Source organism: Rhinolophus hipposideros, assembly GCF_964194185.1.
Source record: "Rhinolophus hipposideros genome assembly, chromosome: 9".
Lineage (NCBI taxonomy): Eukaryota > Metazoa > Chordata > Mammalia > Chiroptera > Rhinolophidae > Rhinolophus > Rhinolophus hipposideros.
Window position 1 is genome coordinate 38,468,550 of NC_138055.1, and position 19,592 is coordinate 38,488,141.

Here is a 19,592-nt window from a genome sequence, read left to right on the forward strand (position 1 = left end):
CAGTCCAATGTAATCAGTACTGTCAATCTCTCTATCTCCTCCTCCCTCTCTGCCTCCACACCTCTTTCCATCGCTCATCTTTGCTTTCCCCTAAGCTGGTTTTATTCTCTGGTGGACCTTTTTCCACATAAGGAAACTCAGAAGCTCCCAGCACATAATTGTTCGTATACCTGGCAATCTCAGTGAAGAGAGCTTCTTTATTTCCTAGTAAAATGTCGATTGATTGGGCCTCTGGATTAACTAGGTTTACATGGACTTTCCTGTGGTTTTCAGGCTAGAATATACAGATTGGCCAGGTTTTGATCACATGGCTGAACCTAGATTTAAAGTCATCCTTGAAAAGGGAAATCATGTCAAAAATAGCTAACTGCCTGACAGCCTAGGGCCAGAGGAAGGAATGGGGACATATATAGAAGGGACTATGGTAAACTTGTAATTCATCATAGTTGATGATTTCCTGCAATTGTGGGTTTAGGGATGTGAGCCTCTAGTCTTTTTGGTTTTGGTTGTTTTATTTTGAAGAGGGGTAGAGAGGAGTAGCAAGTTATATCACACATTTTTAACCCCGACCACCTTTTCTGTGTAATATCCAGCCACTGGTCACTTTGGAGGACTTCGTCCATTGCTTAAGGTATGTGTTAAGAGAGTCAGTAAAGAATTGTCTTAAATCCTTGTCTAGCTATGTGTTTCTGGCATTTGATTAACAGTTTCTTAGTCCTAGTTCATGGCTGACAGGCATGTTTCCCACATTTGCTTGTGTCCATGGGGAAATCTGTTGCATTTTACCTTGGAGATTCATATATTAAAATAATTTTTGTGATAAAATATATTTTTTAAAAGACAACACTAAAATGAGAAGCCTAGACTATGGAAACTGAGTAGAATTCTTGGAAATCTCATTTAATAGTTGATTGAATGAGCAATAACCCAAAAGGCTTCCCATCTACCAGAACTGAGATCTGGACCAACAGCACAAAAGTGGCTGATTGTTTAATTATCTGGGAGCCCACAGTGTTCTATCTGACTTAACAAAAATCAAGGAAAACAGTTATAGTGCCTGACCTACTCATTCCTGGGAGAGATATGTTAGGTTACAAGTAAAATTGAATTCATAATATTATTCACTGAGATAACCCTGATCTTCCACATATTTCCTAGTCACTGTTCTAAAATTTATACTGCCGATAACCCACAAGTGTCTTGTCACAGCACTACAATTTGTCTTTCTTTGTGAAAAACGTATATAAACTTTGGGGCCTAATGGCTTCTTTAGGTCTTCATTTTCCTTCTGAAGGTTCCCATGTGCACACACACACAAATAAGTTTATACACTTCTTACGTGTTAATTTGTCTTCTGTCGGTTTAACTATTAGGTCAGTTAGAGAACTTAAGAAGGTAGAAGAAAGTTTTTTCTCCCTCACACTTCTTTTTCTTATATTTTTTAAACTTCAGAATATAGCATATATTTCTATATGTTTATAAATTTATAGATAGTATGAATAGTGGCTTCTGATTTATCGTTTAATTTCAGACTACAAATAGATCACATAAATCAATTAATTACACTTATTTTACAACTAAGTCTGGAAAGGTGCTGATGTGTTTGGCGTTCTATGCTTTATACATAGACTACATTTATTCTTGGAACAATCTGTCCGATCCTAGAATCTGTATTCTCTTGAGTTGTTAACGGTACTGAGGAACTAAGAATAACATCTAACCTTTATTAAATTCTTACTATGGCAGGCACAGTTCCTAAGATTTTGGGCATGTATTAATTTAAACCTCCTAACAACCCTAAAGATAAATGCTGGTCTTAATCAATTTTATACATGAGAAAACAGGCCCAGAGAGTTAAATAATTTGACAATGTTACCCAGCTCATAAGGTATGGAGTCAGAATCAAGACCAGAGCAGGCTAGACTGGTGTTCTTAATTCTGCATTTTGGTACACCCTTTGATTTACTCTCAGGGTCTTTATACCTTTCCCCAAACTCCTTCAACTCAACGCACAGCAATTTTTTTAAAAAATATTTTTTAAATTGTAAAACATAACAAAACTTACTCTCTTAACCATTCTTAAGTACACAGTTCAGTAGAGTTAACCATGTTCACATTGTTGCGCAATAATAGAGCTCTAAAATTCTTTTATCTTGCAAGACTGAAACCGTATACCCACAAACTAGAACAAATAATCCTAAAATGTTTATGGAACTCCAGAAGACCCTGAAGTGACAAAGCAATCTTGAGGAAGAACAAAGCTGGAGGAATCACACTTCCTGCCTTCAAATTATATTCCAAAACGACAGTAATCAAAATAGTCTGGTATGGGCATAAAAAAGACACATAGATCAATGGAATGGAATAGAGAGCCCAGAAATAAACTCACAGATATATGATCAAATAATTTTTGATGAAGGAGCCAAGAATATACAATGGGGAAGAATAGTCTCTTCAATAAATGGTGTTGGGAAAACTGGCTAGCCACATTCAAAAGACCTGAAACTATAAAACTCCTTGAAGAAAAGATAGGCAGAAATCTCTTTGACATAGGTCTTGACAATGATTTTTTGGATTTGATATCCAACGCAAAGGTGACAAAAGCAAAAATAAACAAGTGGGACTACATCAAACTAGAAAGCTTCTGCACAGTAAAAGAAACCATCAACAAAGTGAAAAGGAAACCTACAGAATGGGAGAAAATATTTGCGTATCATATATATGATAAGAGATTAACATCCAAAATATACTAGGAACTGATACAACACAATAGCAAAAAATCTCAAATAATTTAAAAAATGGGCAAAGGATCTGAAGGACATTTTTCCAAAGAAGACATACAAGTGACTAACAGGTACGTAAAAGGGTGCTCAACATCACTAATCATCAGGGAAACGCAAATCAAAACCACCATAAGTTAACAGTTTATACCTGTTAGAATGGCTATCATCAAAAAGACAAGGATAGCAAGTGTCGAAGATGTGGGGCAAATGGAACCTGTGTACACTGTTGGTAGTAAATGAATTAGTACTGCCATTATCGAAAACAGTATGGGAGTCCTCAAAAAAATTAAAATTAGAGCCACTGTGTGATCCAGAGATCTGACTTCCAGGTAAATATCAAAGGAAAGGAAATTCGTAGCTGAAAGTAGTATCTTTACCCCCATGTTTATTACAATACTGTTCACAGTAGCCAAGGTATGGACAAAACCTAAGTGTCCATAGACATGTGAATGGATAGACATATATAGTGGTATATATCATTAAGCCATGACAAAGGAAGTCCCACCATTTGTGACAACACAGATGAACCTGGAAGACATTATGCTAAATGAAATAACCCAGACATGAAAAGACAAATACTACATTGTCTCACTTACATACAGAATCTGCAAAGTGGAACTCATAGTTACAGAGAATGGAATGATCATTACCAAGGGCTAAGGGGGGGGGGTGTAAAGGAGAGATGTGGGTCAAAGGGTACAAACTTGCAGTTATAAGATGAATAACTTCTGCAGACCTAACGTATAACATGGTGACTATAGTTAATAATGTTCTCTCCTAGCAAATTTCAAGTCTATAGTCCATCTCAAGTGTTCTCATCACACACAAAGAAATGGTAAATATGTGGTAATGGTTGTTAATTAGCTGGATTTTGGTAATCATTTCACAATGTATATGTATATCAAAACATCACATTGTACACCTTAAATGTATGCAAGTTTTACTTGTCAGTCATATCAATAAAAGTAGAAAAAAGTTGTAAATATATTAAAAAACAACAACAAATGGATAAAGAAGTACATACATACAATGGAATATTACTGAGCCATAGAAATGAATGAAATCTTGCCATTTGTGACAACATGGATGGACCTAGAGGGTATTATGCTAAGTGAAATAAGTTAGACAGAGAAAAACAAATACCAAATGATTTCACTTATCTGTGGAATCTAAAAACAAAATAAACAAACGAAACAGAAATGAACTCATAGATACAGAGAACATTTTGATGGTTGCCAGATGGGAGGAGTGGGGGGATGGGCGAAAAAGGGAAGGGATTAAGAAGTACAAATTGGTTGTTACCCAGTAGTCGTGGGGATGTAGGGTATAGCATAAGAAATATAATCAATAATATAGTAAGGACTATGTATGTTGTCAGATGAGTACTAGATTTATCGGGGTGATAGATGGGACGGGGATTGGAGGCAGGGTGAAAAAGGTGAAGGGATTAAGAAATACAAATTGGTAGCTATAAATTAGTCATGGGGGTGTAAAGTAAAACATAGGGAATATAATCGATAATATGGTCGTAACTATGTATAGTGCCAGGTGGGTACTGTTGAATAGCTATCATGTACACCTGAAACTAATGTAATATTGTATGTTAGCTATATTTTAATAAAAATCTTTTTTAAAAAGTAAATCACTGCTCAGCCCCCACCCCAGACAATTGAAAATGATCTCTAAAGCAGAGGTTCTCAAAGCTTAGATAGCCTGTGTGGTTCTTGGGACTGGGGTATCAGCATCACCTAGGACCTTGTTAGAAATTCCCAGGGCCCATCTCAGATCTACTGAGAGTGCGCCCAATGTTCTGGGTTTTAACAAGCCCCCCAGGTGACTCTGGGGCAGCTAATATTTGAGAACCAAACATCAAAGGAGTAAAATAGGGAGAGAAGAGAGTCTATTTTACCAATTAGAGAGCAGAGAGATGATGGTGCAATTGTAGCCCCACATCAAATTTGATTAACCTTACTGAGCAGGGAGAACACCATTTTGATAAAGTCCTCGTAGCGTCTCAAAGCGGGGAGATTAGGAGGCTGGTTAGTCACGGGGTGGTTGCTGGGTGTGTGTAAGTGACATTTGGTCAGGAACTGGTCTGATTTATAGTCTAGGTAAGTTTCTGTGTTGTGGACTGAATTGCGTTCCCCCCAAATTCACACGGTGAAGCCCTAACCCTCAATATGATGATATTTGGAGATGGGGCATTTGGGAGTTAATTAGGTTCAGATGAGGTCTTGAGGGCGGGGTGGAATTGGTGCCCATATAAGAAAAGACACCTAAGAGCTCACACACTCTCTCCCTTCCCAACATTTACAAGCCAGAAGCAAGCTCTCGCCAGAAACAGACTGCCAGTACCTCTGTTTTGGACTCCTCAGACTCTGAAACAGTGAGAAAATAAATTTCTGTTGTTTAAGCCAACAGCTGATGGCATTTTGTTATGGCAGCCTATACTGACTAAGACAATTCTGGAACAGTAAGCAGTCTTGTTAGGGACACATGAGTCCCTGTGGAGTTACTGTTAAAATACTTTGTGGTCTTATCTTGGCACACGTGGGTCTGAATGAGTTTCATCTCTAACAAATTGAACTTAGATAGCCTGTGTTGCAAGTTACCAGTTTTGCAATTGTGGCTTCTGTTTAATTTTTTAGTATGCTAAACTAAGGCAGTGGGATGAGTAATAAAAATTGAAACCTATAATAGGGTTGCCAGATAAAATAGAGGATGACCGGCTAAATATGAATTTCAGATAAACAGCAAATATTTTTTTCATATAAATATTTCCCAAATAGTACATGGGTTATACTTACACTAAAACATTATTCATTAGGTGTCTAAAATCAAAACTGGCTGTCCTGTATTTTTATTTGCTAAACTGGCAACTCTAACTTATAAAAAGTTGATATATAGAGAGATGAATATCTACTAACTGAATGATGTGTTTGATTAGATGTATAGTGTGAGGGGGGTGTTGAGTCAATGATGCCGTACAGGTTTCTGGCTTGTAAACTGGGTAAATCCTGGTAACTTTCAGGAAAATAAGGGATAACCGAGGAAGAGCTGATGGAGTAGGAAGGACAAAGTGATGAATTCCATTTTAGACATGTTGAGATTAAGGTCTCTCTGGAACATATAAGTGATATAACCAGTAGGCTGTTGGATATATAGTTCTGGAGCTAAGGAGAAAGATCGGGATGGAATCATAGATCTAAGAATTATAAGCATGGGGTGGCAGGGAAGCTCTAGGAGAGGCTAAGATCACAGCAAATAAGCACTGTAGAAAAAAGAGGCCTAGGACCAAGCCTGACGTAATTCCAATGTTTGAATAGCCAGAGAGTTGAGAGAGAAACCAGGAGTGAAACTGTCACAGAATCTGAGGAAGGCAGATTCAAGAAAGGAGGAAGTGGTCTGCAGCGACGAATATTACAAAAAAAGAAATGCTGGAAACAGCATGGAGGTCACTGAGGACCTTCTTGAGAATTTCAGTGGAGGAGTGTGAAACAAGAAGTAAATCGGAGGTGAGAAAGTGAAAGCAGGAAGTGTCAGCAAGTTACAAAAAAACCCACCCAGCTGTGAAGAGGAGGATGGTAGTTGGAGGAAGACATGGGCCTATGGATGATTGTTTCGTTATAAGAGTAAATAGTTTTGTTAATAAGAATAATGCTAAATTTTAAAAAGGTTTAAATGCCAATGGGAAAGGAAAGAGGGAGATGTTGAGAAAGAGATAGACTGAGGTTCCTGAATCGTTGGAAGATCAGATGCAGGGCTCAGGAAAAGGGCTCTTTGGATAAGAAGAGGGGGCCCTCTTCTGTTCTAACAGGAAGGAATGGCAGTGCATGCTGGTGACCTGGTAGGCTTGGTGGAGGAACATTGAATTGTGGCAGGAGCTCTGTGAATACATTCTCTTGCCTAGTGATCTCTTTCCCCTTTGTGACCTGTTCATGTCTGTTGTACTTATTGTATTGAATAATGTAAAGTGATGAAGTAAGAGTTTAAAATAAAATGATTGTTTTTATGACAGCTGATCTTTGGAAAAATCTTAAAAAGGTAAGTTGGACCTGCTTCTTTTTCTTTTTGTCACAGTAGGTGTGGGCAATACAACTGTAAAAGTTTGGGTAAAAAAACAAATGAAAAATCTAGTAAAAATTTGCACTCAGTTCTTCATGAAAGTTTAAATTGGATGCAACAGATGATAAGTTATTGGCAGACTTCTGCAATTAATGGGCCCCCTCAAAAATGCCTTCATCCTAACTCAGAATATTAACAGAGGCACTCTCACTATCTATGTTAAAACAAAATGTTTAAATTATACATGTATCCTTTATCTAGTGATTCTTTGTTTTTTTAATAATTTTAAAATTTTCAATTATTATAGTTTAGGTATACAGCAGAGTGGTTAGACATTTATGTAATTTACGAGGTAATCACCCTGATAAGTTTAGTACCCATATGACATCATACATAGTTATGACAATATTACTATTAATAATTATATTCCCTATGCTGTACTTTACATCCCTGTGACTATTTTTATAACTACCAACTTGTACTTCTTCATCTCTTACCCTTTTTCACCCATCCCCTCAATCCCTATCTGGCAATCATCAATTTGTTTTCTTCATCTATGAGTTAGATTTGTTTGTTCATTTATTTTGTTTTTTTAGATTTCACATATAAATGAAATCATTTGGTATTTGACTTTGTCTGTCTGATGTATTTCACTTAGCATAATACCCTCTAGGTCCATCCATGTTGTCATAAATGGCAAGATTCCATTCCTTTTTATGGCTCAGTAATATTCCATTGTATATATGTACATTTCATCTTTATCTACTTGTATTTGTTTTTTATTATATTTATAATAACTTTTTACAATAAAATAAAAATATTTACAATAATTTTATTGATATGACTGACAAGTAAAACTTGCATATATTTAAGTTTTACAATGTGATGTATTGATATACATATACATTGTGAAATGACTACCAAAATCATGCTAATTGACATTTGTAGTCTTTGTTTTAAAGTCTGTTTTGTCTGGTATAAGTATTGCTACCCCAGCTTTTTTCATTTGTTTGATTCCATTTTCATGAACTATCTTTTTCTACCCCTTTACTTTCAGTCTGTGTGAGTCTTTCAATCTTAAGTGAGTCTCTTGTAGACAGCATATGTAAAGGTCTCGTTTTCTTATCCATTCAGACTCCCATTGTTTGATTGGAGCATTTAATCCATTTACATTGAAAATAATTGTTGATAGGTGTGTTGTTTTTGCCATTTTATTATTCACATTTTTAATTTTTTTCATCTTAAAGAAGTCTCTCTAAAATTCCTTGTAATACTGGTTTGGTGGTGGTGAAATCCTTCAGGTTTTTCTTGTCTGGGAAGTTCTTTATCTGTCCTTCAGTTCTAAATGATAGCTTTGCTGGATGGAGTAATCTTGGTTGTAGGTCCTTACTTTTCATCACTTTGAGTATTTTCTGCCAATCCGTTCTGGCCTGCGAAGTTTCTATTGAAAAGTCAACTGATCATCTTATGGGAGCTTCCTTGTGGGTAACTAACTGCTTTTGCTGCGTTTAAGATTCTCTCTTTGTCTTTAAACTTTGGCATTTAATTATGATGTGTCTTGATGTAGGCCTCTTTGGGTACATCTTCTTTGGGACTCTCTGCACTTCCTGGGTTTGTGTATCTATTTCCTTCACCAGGTTAGGGAAGTTTTCTGTCATTATTTCTTCAAATAGGTTTTCAATTTCTTGCTCTCTCTCTTCTCCTTCTGGAACCTCTATAACGCAAATGTTGGTACACTTGATGTTGTCCTAGAAGCCCCTTAAACTCTCCTCATTTTTTGGATTTTTTTTCTTTTTGTTGTTTTGTTTGGGTGTTTTCTGCTACCTTATCTTCTAAATCACTGATTTGGTCCTTTGCTTCATTTAATCTACTGTTGATTCCCTGTAATGTATTCTTCATTTCCATTATTGTATTCTTTATTTCTTACTGGAACTTTTTTATGTTTCCTATCTCCATTTTTATGTTTCCTATCTTCTTGTTGAAGTTTTCCCTGAAATCATTGAGCTTCCTTATAACCAGTGTTTGGAACTCTGCATCTGTTAGATTGCTTGTCTTCATTCTGTTTATTTCTTTTTCTGGAGCTTGGCTCTGTTCTTTTATTTGGGACATGTTTCTCTGTCTTCCCATTTTGGCTGTCTCCTGGTGTTTGTTTCAATGTATTAGGTAGAGCTGCTATGTCTCCCAGCCTTAGTAGAGTGGCCTTATGTAGTAGGTGTGCTGTGGGGCTCAGTGGCACAGTCTTCCTGGTCATCTGAGCTGCACACTCCAGGTTTGTCTTGTGTAGGTTGTGTGTGTCCTCTTGTGATAGTTGAGACTTGGTTGCTATTTGCACGTCAATGAAAGGGTTTGACCCTTGGGCTCGTTGGTTGTGAGGACTGGCCATTACAATAGTGGAGGAGTTGTGGTACAGGGGCTGACCCTACAGAGCAGAATATGCCTCAGCAGGGCCCTGGTGCCTGGCCAATCTGCCCCTTGGGTGTATCATCCTTGGTGGCAGCTGGACGATGCTCCTGCAAATTTGGAAGCTGGCCACTGGACATGCCAGCCTCACGGTCATCGGGGATGGGACCTGCTGCAGGTCAAGTTCAGCCACAGCCCATGCCCCACCCAGGGCCACCCAGCAGGAGCCACAAAGCAGTTTTCAGATGGCTACTGCCTGCGCCATACTTGGAAGTGCCTCAAGAGGCCAAGCCATGAACCAAGATTGGCGGCCGCTAATGCTGGCTTAGGGCTGCTCAGCCAGAAGTATGGGACATGCTCAAGTGAAGTGCTGCTTGTCTGGGTTGTGCAAACCTTTAAAAGACCCTAGGAAAGTCTGCAGCATGAGCCAAGGCATGCGGTTTGTACAAAAAAGTCACTGGCAGTGGCTTGGGTATGCTCAGAAGTTGGATGGGGTGGAGTCTCAGATTCACCAAGGCAGAGCAGATGAAAGGTGATAGGCAGTTTGCTGGAGACTCAGATATGACATCTGCCTGCATCTGCTTGCCGAGAAGGGGCAGAGCTCAACCAAGAAACAATGGCTTCTGCCAGATCCTCTGTCTGGGAGAAAGCTGCCCTTAAACCCTCCTCCTAAAGCCAAACAACTCAGTGTCCCCCTGTATGTCCCTGTTGCCTCTCCAGCTGCTACCCCAGAACTAGAATTCAGAGCCAGTGATTACATCAGTGAGTAAGTCAGTGTGCAGTCCCTTTAAGAGGAGCACCTGGGACTCCAGCCACACTCTGTCTCATTCAGCCACCATCTCTGCTGGTTTTCACAGCTAGATATTATGGGCTTTCTCTCCTTGGCACCAGAACCCCGGGCTGGGGAGCCTGGTGTGGCACTGGGACCCCTTGCTCCTTCAGGGGGCAATTCCACAGCTGAGATATCTCTCCTGATTTTTAATGGTTACATGCGGGTGTGGGACCAGCCCATTCCACATCTCTGCCCCTTCTACCAGTCTCAAGGTGGCTTCTTCTGTATGAGTTCTGACAATTAAGTTTGCAAACTTGTTGTACCGATATCGCTAACCTTTTTTGATATCAGAGGGATTATTCATTATGAATTTGTACCAACTGGACAATCTTATAGTTAATCAAGTTTACTATTTGGAAGTGCTGAAAAGGCTGTGTGAAAAAGTTAGACAACCTGAACTTTTCGCCAACAATTCATGGCTCTTTCATCATAACAATGTACCAGCTCATATGGCACTTTCTGTGAGGGAGTTTTTAGCCAGTAAATAAATAACCGTATTGGAACATCGTCCCTACTCACCTGATCTGGCCCCCAATGACTTCTTTCTTCACCTGAAGAGAAAGGATATATATATATATATACACACATATGTATCATATACCCTCTTCTCTTTCTCTAAAGAACCCTGAGTAATACACCAGGAAACTGCTTATTGAGGTTTTGGCTTAAAAGACTGACAGAGGAAATAATGAGGCTACTCTCTCTGCTTTGCCTTCCTCAAAACTTGTTCTGCATAGATGAGATTTGGTTTAAAATCTATTGTGCCTTTGATTGAGTTAAATATAACACCAGAGGATTTATACAGTATTCTCATCTGGTCCCCTGAAGAGAGCAAAAGTTAAAACCCCTGATATAAATCCACTAAGTAATCCACTGGTAAAATGTCTCACTCCCCTCCTTGTGTGTTGTAATTCCATTTTTATGAAAAGGTATTTATATATTTCTATTTGTCCTGCAATAGTATCACAGGCTCTTAAAAAGCCAGTCTTCTCCCCTTGGAGAACCAGAAGAAGGGGATGAACCCGTTTGGCTTAAATGCCGAATTATCTGGGTCTCAGATCTCTAGCGAAGCCACTTCTACAGGAGTTTTCAGACCAGAGCAGCTGGCTCCCTGCTTTGCTGCCCCACTTCCTTCTCTCACCTTAGTCTTTCTGTGTATATAGTTTTAGTTCCTGGCTTCTACTCCAACCAGAATAGCCTCTTAAGGCAATCTTATCAAATGCAGTGAGGAATGATTGTGTGGACCAAGCATAGGGACACAGTGTTCATCCAGGGCTCACCTCTGGTCCTGCTAGGAGAGGTCTGTGGAGGTCATTTCCCCTGGCAGTCTCAGCCTGTCCTGTCCTGAGGGTCACATCTGGTCACTTAATCATAGTCTGCTGAAGGCTGTTAATCTGCTCTCTACTCCTGATTCAGGCCTTCTCATCCCTTCCTTGAGTATGAGACAAGCACCTTATTTCTTCAGCTGAGGCCCACCCTCTCCACTCTTCACGCCTGACCCTGCAGACAGGGCTGTGTTGTCTGACAAGCACCAGTTAACCTGACCTCTTTTCTTCTGATGCCGACTTTTCACTGAACCACTTGTATACTCTTCATAAGTAGATGTTATCAATTAACTAAGGCTTCTTTTTACCTAGATAAATTTGTTAGAATCTAACACCCTACAACTACTAGGACCATTATTTTATATAAATTGCGTGATTGACGTGTCTCAATTTGCATTGATCTACATGCCTCCTCCCCCCAGGGGTTCTTAGGAATCCACATGTCAAGACTGGTAAATTAGCATACTCAGGAGCATAGTCTAGAGTTCTCACAGAGAGGGCAGCACTTTAAATCTTTATCTAAACCTGGAACAGAGAACTCCTTAATTACCAAGGTGATTTTAGAAATAACGCTCATCGGTGAAGGATTATTTCTATAGTTATTTAGAAATGGCATTTCAGGCAACTTAGCCTGTCATATAAAATAAAATTATGAAAATTATAGGCAAATATTATGAAAATTATAGGCAAATATTAAGGTAAAATGGGCTCACTCTTTCTAGAAAGAAGTTTCTTGACCTTTTTGTATCACTGGCTTCATACAATGAGTACCACAAGGGCATGTCAGTGCACAAGGTTATTCTTACAGGGAAAGTACTGCTTTCCTGAATGATTCCTTGAGAACGTGAAAGAGAAATTGTAGAATCTTTATGAGACATTGATATATTCTAAGGAATTCTAGGTTTTGATAAACTGTACAAATAGCCAAGCTGAAGCTCTCATTCACCTTTTCTCACGTGAATAACGGAAAGATACAAATACAGTTATCACTTATTTGATCACTAACACTAAGTTATTTACCAGTTGCCATCTCTTCTTCCAAAATTCACTTATAGTTGATTCTCATTATTTGTATTAGTTATATTCTATAAAGTTGTCACGCACATTGAATCTGTGAATAAGGAGGACTGACTACACATATTCTTGGTTCTCCATCCTCCTTTCCTTAAAACACTCTCATTCTTGACTGTCTCTCGTAGAACCTTCCTGGGCCTTCTTTCCTCAGGCAAAGTCCTTAATAGGATCCTTTCCCTCCTCGTGTTAAAGTCTCCTAATACTTAGCAAGAATTGGATGCAATAAATGCAATCACATTTAAGAGGTCATAGCTGATACAATACCTGTTCCAGAGATATTTGTAATTTTAAAAAATCTGTTCCTTAATTATACAGAATGAAACTTTGATAGAACATTTGCACTTCTATTGAGTGGTAGGGTGGATACTAGGGGAAATAAGGGTAAAGAAGGCACATTTCTGATATTACATCATGTGAGGGACCACCTACTCTGGGAACTAAAACTTTCTCCCTAGGCCCATGCTTGTAAAATATGTCCTGTGAAGTCTATGGTTCCGGAGTTCTGTTTGACACCAGCAATCTCAGGGCATGAGAGCCCACAGCTAACTCTTCCTGGGCTCTCCATGAGTATTTTAAGCTTTCATCTCGATTTCCAGGGAGAGACATACCTGTCAATAAGCCTCAAGTTTTCAACCAGGTGGAATTCAGGGGTTGAGCATCCATCCTACCACAGGAGATCGCTGGTCTTGGAAGTACCTCCTTCAGCAGCTGGCTGGACGGGAGAGTGTGCTCCATGACAACTTTTCAAGTGCGGTCAAGATTCTTTAGCAGGGTTTGGGTCTGCTATTGTTTAAAGGTTTAACATTATAGAAAGATGATTCTAAGCAGAGCTTGCTGAGATAAAATCTGCTGCCCCATCCCATGCTGGGGCATATGAGTGTTATTTCAGTGGCTGTGTACAGAGCTCTGTAAATCTATACCTTGGATTAAAGCCCAGCTAGAGAATGGAACATTCTCTTGTATGTATTCCCTGGAAAACAGTCACATATGCTTAGACATGAAAGAAAAGCAAAGCTGCCCATGGCAGCTCCTCACATTGCAGAATTTCAAAAATGCCTGCAGCCTCACCAAAGTGAACTCTCTGAACAAAAGGAGGTAGAAAAAGTGAGAGGAGACTGGATGTTGGCTGATTTCCTGGCCTCTCCGCCCTACTACCCCCCAGCCTCCCTCCCTACAGATGTTTTTGCTGAGCTTCTGTCAGCCTTCTTGGCTTACTCTTTGGCTCACTCCCTAGGGAGTTGTATCCAAGCAAGTGTGGCAAATGTTGCATGAATCAAGAAAAAAGATTGCCTTTTCCCAGCTAAGTAACTTTTGCTTTGGGTTATTTTTAAATGATACTTTTTTTTTATTCTAATTGTGAAAGTTGTCAAGCCCGTTGCAAAAAAGTTGGAAAAGGCAGATAAGCAACAGAACAAATTAGAAAAATTAAGTGAAATCTCATCATACAGATATAATCATTGTTGACATTTTTATAGTTTTTTTAAGGCTTTCTCTGTGAATTAGTACAAATAGATAATGTTTTCAATGGGATTATTTTGGATATACTGTTTTGTATAGTGCCTTTTCCTCTCACTTGGCAATATAGTCTAAACATTTTGCCATGCTATCACATATCTTCAGAACATCGTTTTTTTAAATATAGACTATTTTCCTAGAGCAGTTTTTAGATTCAGTGCAAAGTTGAGCAGAAGGTGCAGAGAATTAGCATTTACCCCTGACCCTCCACATGCATAGCGTCCACCATTGTCAGCATCCCCCCAGACCACCATTTTCAATAGCTGCGTGGTCTTCCAGTATCATAATCCTTTTAACCAATTCCTACTGTTGAATTATGTTCCTGTTGTTGAACATAATTCTTTTAACCAATTCCTATCATAATTCTTTTAACGAATTCCTACTGTTGAGTTCCTATTTCCAGGGATTATATTCAAAATACATAGAAAGCATTTAACAGCCAGCAGGCATGGACCAACCAATCAGAATGCCCAGTCAGACCAAAACTGGGTCCTGGAAGCCCTGGACTGTGCCAGGCATGAATCTTAGTTTAGTGTTTGAATAGCAGGGAACTCTTGGGGAGGATCAGGAGACAGGCAGTGTAGGAGTCCTTGAGGAAAGGGCTTTAAGTAGCATCTATTTATCAATAACACACAAGATTTTCAATGTTGTAACAACCCACATGACCATATTGAGCAAATTTTCTGACCATCGGACTATGTATCAATATTACAAATAGAACAGCTATGAACATCTCTCTAGATAGCATTGCACAGATCTCTGGTTATTCCTAGATAAACCTTTGCTGAGTCAAAAGATATATATTCATAGGGCTTTTAGTGTGTAGTTCCAAATTTTTGTCAAGTTAATACAATTTATATTTTTACCAATCTTATCCTTTTTTAAAAAAAAAAACTTTACCATTAAAGTCTGTGCACTGTTGGGTAGGTTTTTTGTATCTCAGTTTCTCTCAAATCCACCCAGCAAATCCACTTGTAGGTATGTGGCCAAGAAAAATACACTGGTACATACAAAAAGAGGTACCTCAATGGACTTTCATTGTAGTCTTGTTTATAATAAGAATAACCCCTCCCCCATTGAAAACAAAGGAAATACTCAGGAATAAGGTGAGTTATGGTAATCCGTGTTATGAAATATAATGATTAAAATGAATAAAGAAGTATGACTGACATGGAAAGTTTTAAGACATATTGAGAAGGAAGAGCAAGTTGTAGGACAGTACAGGCACAATAATGTTATGCAAAACACATATTTGAATATGTAAAGTAATGTGTATATAAATACATATGTGTCTGGGAAGAACACACATCAAAATATTGATACCTCTGCAGAGAGAAGTGGGTAGAAGGTTTTCTCATTTTTCGGTCTGTATAGTTTATAGCGCTTGAATTCTTACAATGATAAACTGTTCTTATCGTGTCATTTTGAATATTCTTTAATATAAAAGGATTGAAGTCAGTTGTCTTCCTTTGGTCTTGTGTTTACTTCTTTTTCTTCCTAGCAGAAGAATTCTTCCCCCTCACCCAAACTTTTAAATGAAATTCCAATATATATGAAACCTGAAATTAGTGCTGATCTAAGTGCAAACCAGCTTCAAGGGCCTGAGATCTGTGCAGCCACACAAGCCCCACTCTTGATTTAATGCTCTACTGTCTATGTCTTGAAATTCTTAATAATTTTTGAATAAGAGGGTCACTTTTTGAATAAGAGGGTCACTCAGTATCACTCTGAACTGAGCCCTGCAAATTATGTAGCTGGTTATAACAATAGATTAGACACTCTCTGAGTTTCAAGAGCCTTTTGTGAGCTTTCAAAGAATCAGAAGCACTCACTAGCCAAGTAGGGCGTGGAGCCTGAGAAAACGGCCTCCAGAGAAGAGTTCTGAGCAACCCTTAGCATTAGGTCCTGATATCACAGCTTTACATGACTGAAGGTTTCAGGCAGTATATGGGCTCAAGTCTTTGCAGTCAAAACCATGTCAATTCCAGGTACATCTATAGCATTTTCATTGCACAGCATAGTTTTCCAAATATCTTTCTGACCTCTGTAGAAAGTCCCTGAGAGTCCACGTTAACCCAAAATATGCATATGACATATTATGAAACTTTTACACCAGAACTTTTGGTTAAAAATGAAATGTAGTATCTTCTTGTTATCTCACCTTGGAGGAGGTAGGATGGCTAATGTTTCAGGTAGAGGAAAAATAGGAGAAAATCTGTATTCTACCTCTTTTTAAAAAAAATTTCTTCTTATGGCTTACTTACTTGGGCTTTCAATGATTCCATTTCCCTCATTCCATGTCCATTGAATTGTTAAATGTTTGAGAGAAGATTTTGTGTGCGGAAAGCAGTAATTGTGTCTGTGTCATGCTAGTGGAAATGAAATGAGTCTCACAAGGTTTGTCTTGGAAAACCCACACCAATGCCCAGAAACCACTGCTTCCTTTTCTAACAGCTTGCTTACAAACCACGTATTCCTTCCTAAAACTCTTGCCTGAAATTGTTGTGTTCTTCTGGCATGTCATGTTGTTAGGGTCCCCACTAACTCCCCATTGCCAGTGGGTTTGTCTGCTTTCCTGCCTTTCTTCCTTTCTTTCCTCCTTTCTGAAACCTACACTATACAGAAAACGCATGAAAATTTCCACCACTCCACAACAGCCACTTTTAATCTTTGAGTGAACATCCCGCAAATTATCTCTCTATGTACAGAAAAATATAGATATGACTATAAATAACTATTTACATAAATGTGTCTTTCACCATTGCCTTCTATTTAATTGGTTCAAACCAACTAACTTACAATTAAATAAAATACAATGAAATTTGTCAGAAAAAAACACGATCTCCTCATGAAATTCAAGTTTAAACTCCTTACAGTGGCATTAAGACAGTGCCCATACCCTGGAAAATGTTCTGCCCTATTCTTCATTTATCTGAGCAATATTTGATTAGAGTCACACTCATTGTGTGAAACTCTTTAGAAATATTGGAAAAACTGTCCTATCCCCTCGTAGGCATCCCTCTAATAATACCTTTGTTCTGCAATCCTGTTGCACTTACTACATACATATATGCCATTCAGCAATTGCCATTCAACATATACTAACTGTTGTGTTTTTTAATTTTTATTTTTTTTAACTAAAGGTAAAACTATGGACATCCTTTAACCGTCTGCCTTACTTAGCACAGTGCCCTAGATTCAAAAAGCAGCTGATGAATATTTGATAATAGAGATGAGGATACTGTTACCACCACATAAGGGGACTTCACATTGATGTTTTATTCCTAAATATTTGTGAATATGTGGGCACTGCTGTCCCTATTCTTTCTCACACTATGTGCTTTCTATCAATTTCTATAGTTCCCAACCTGACATCACTCTTATTTAGGGACTAATGGGAGAGTTTGGGCTTCCAAGATCTTTCCTTAATATAATAGGACTCAACATGGTTTTCCTCCCTCTCCCTCTTACTCTCTTTTTCTCTTTCTTTCAACTCAATATCAGTGACCTGATCATTTTTTCAAGGGCTGGAAACCAGGGGCTTCCCAGATGCAGAATGAAGAATATTCTCCTTATCCTGGTGGTCAAGGCCTTTACCACGTGAGGTTTTATGTATTTTATCCCTCTAGGCAGTCACTTGTCTTTTTCAGTGCCCACTGTAGTCCAGGGACTGGACCGGGTACTTTACACACAATTATTCTACTTTCTACTCACAATAAGTCTGCAAGGTAGATGTTCCCCCATTTTGTTTGTGAGAAAAGGGAAGTTCAGAGACATCAAGTAACTTGAAGATATCTCTTTTCTGGCAAAATTTAAAGAGGCACAATCAAAGCAAGTTGGCTGATTTAACTAGTAGCTTCACAACAATATTAGAGAGTAAATTAAATTATTACAAATCTCTCCACAGAAAGGTGCTCGTTCAAGTTTCCAATTCCTTTGAGAATATAAATGAACACGTATTTATTCCTTCCTGGCTTTAATTTCAGAAATCTCTGAGCCCTCAGTGAAGCCTTTGCTAACATAGTCAGGGCCTGGGTTTCCACAGGGATCCAACATCCTTCTTGATACTAAGTGTTACATCTCAGGACTCACTGGGCTGGGGGTGGTCTGATGACAGGCAGGTAAGACAAGCTGGGATCACATCCAGAGCCTCCTGCTGGGGTGGGACAGATGTTGGGGGTCAGACTCAGCTGCAGGCCTGCGTAGAAGTCTTTTTCTGACCACTTAGAGATTATGACACTGGACGAGAAGTGGTTCAGGAAAGCTATCAAGGTCACAAAATCCAGCATACAAAAACTGGGATGCCCCATGATGGTGGTTGCTGCTGTTTCCAAGAGCTTCCTGTGTGCCGGGAACTTCACTTACATTATCTATAATCTTAAAACAGAGTTTCCCCAAATGTGGTCCATGTAGAGAAACCCAATGGTGCAAGAACAGAAATAACTCTGGGGTCAAACAAGTATGAGAAATAAAGTGAACTATTTCCACCCCACCAAAGAAATTACATTACTAAGGGCTCTAAAAATACAAAAATAAGCAAAAAATCCTTGCAATCAAGAAGCCATACTGAAAACCTTTAAGATAAGAATATATAATGAGCGATAGAGATGGCAACTACAATCTCTGAAATTTTGAGACAGTTTTCTTAAAAGGAAGGAGAAAGATGGTAGTTCAAATACACAAAGTGAAGTTTTTTTTTTTGTTTTTTTTTTTTCTATAAGAGGGGAAACAGGAGCACACAAGGCAAAGTGATCATATGAAAGGGAGAGCCTGGGGTCAGCCGGACGGCTCAGTTGTTTAGAGGGCAGGCTCTCAACAACAAGGTTGCCATTTGAATTCCCACAGAGTTGTACTCTCTACAACTAGATTGAAGGACAATGACTTGGAGCTGATGGGCTTTGGAGAAACACACTGTTCCCCAATAAAATAAAATAAAAATCAAATATTAAATAAAGGAGAGCCTGAAGATGAAGAAATATACTTATATATCTGTTTCCTTAAAGAAATTGTGAGCTCCTTTGTGAAATGCCAAAAAAGGCACTCAAAATTTTTTAAATCACAAGAGAATCGACAGTTTATGAAATTCAATTCCAAAGAATGAACAAAGATCTGAATCATGGGAGCCCGAGGAAGGAGAGTGGAAACATACTTTTCTGAGCTAGAAGGGGAGTGGCAGAGTATGTGGAAAACAAAGCGATATTCTGAATGGAGAAGAGGCTACACAAAGGAGCTGTTTGGCCGTGGAAAGACTAACATCAGATGGCCTCGACCAGTACAGTATGTGGGAGGGTAGGTCACTGCTCTCAGAGGGAGCTGGCAGCGTTCAGGAGTGGGACAGAGTGGGAAAGGCACTGAGCCAGACAGAAAACAGCTGGTGGGGCCCATATGTTTGGGAGTCAACCAGAGATGTGTAACATTTTGCTGAGTAACAGTGGGAACCCAATGTGAAGAACAGTCAATACAGTGGTGATAAGGGCATGGTCCCTGGACCCAGATTAACCAGGTGTGGATTTGAATCCCAGATCCTTCCCTTTTCAAAAGGTGGTAAGAATTAAACTAGGCATTGTATGCAAAACACTTAGAAGAGTGCCTGGCACA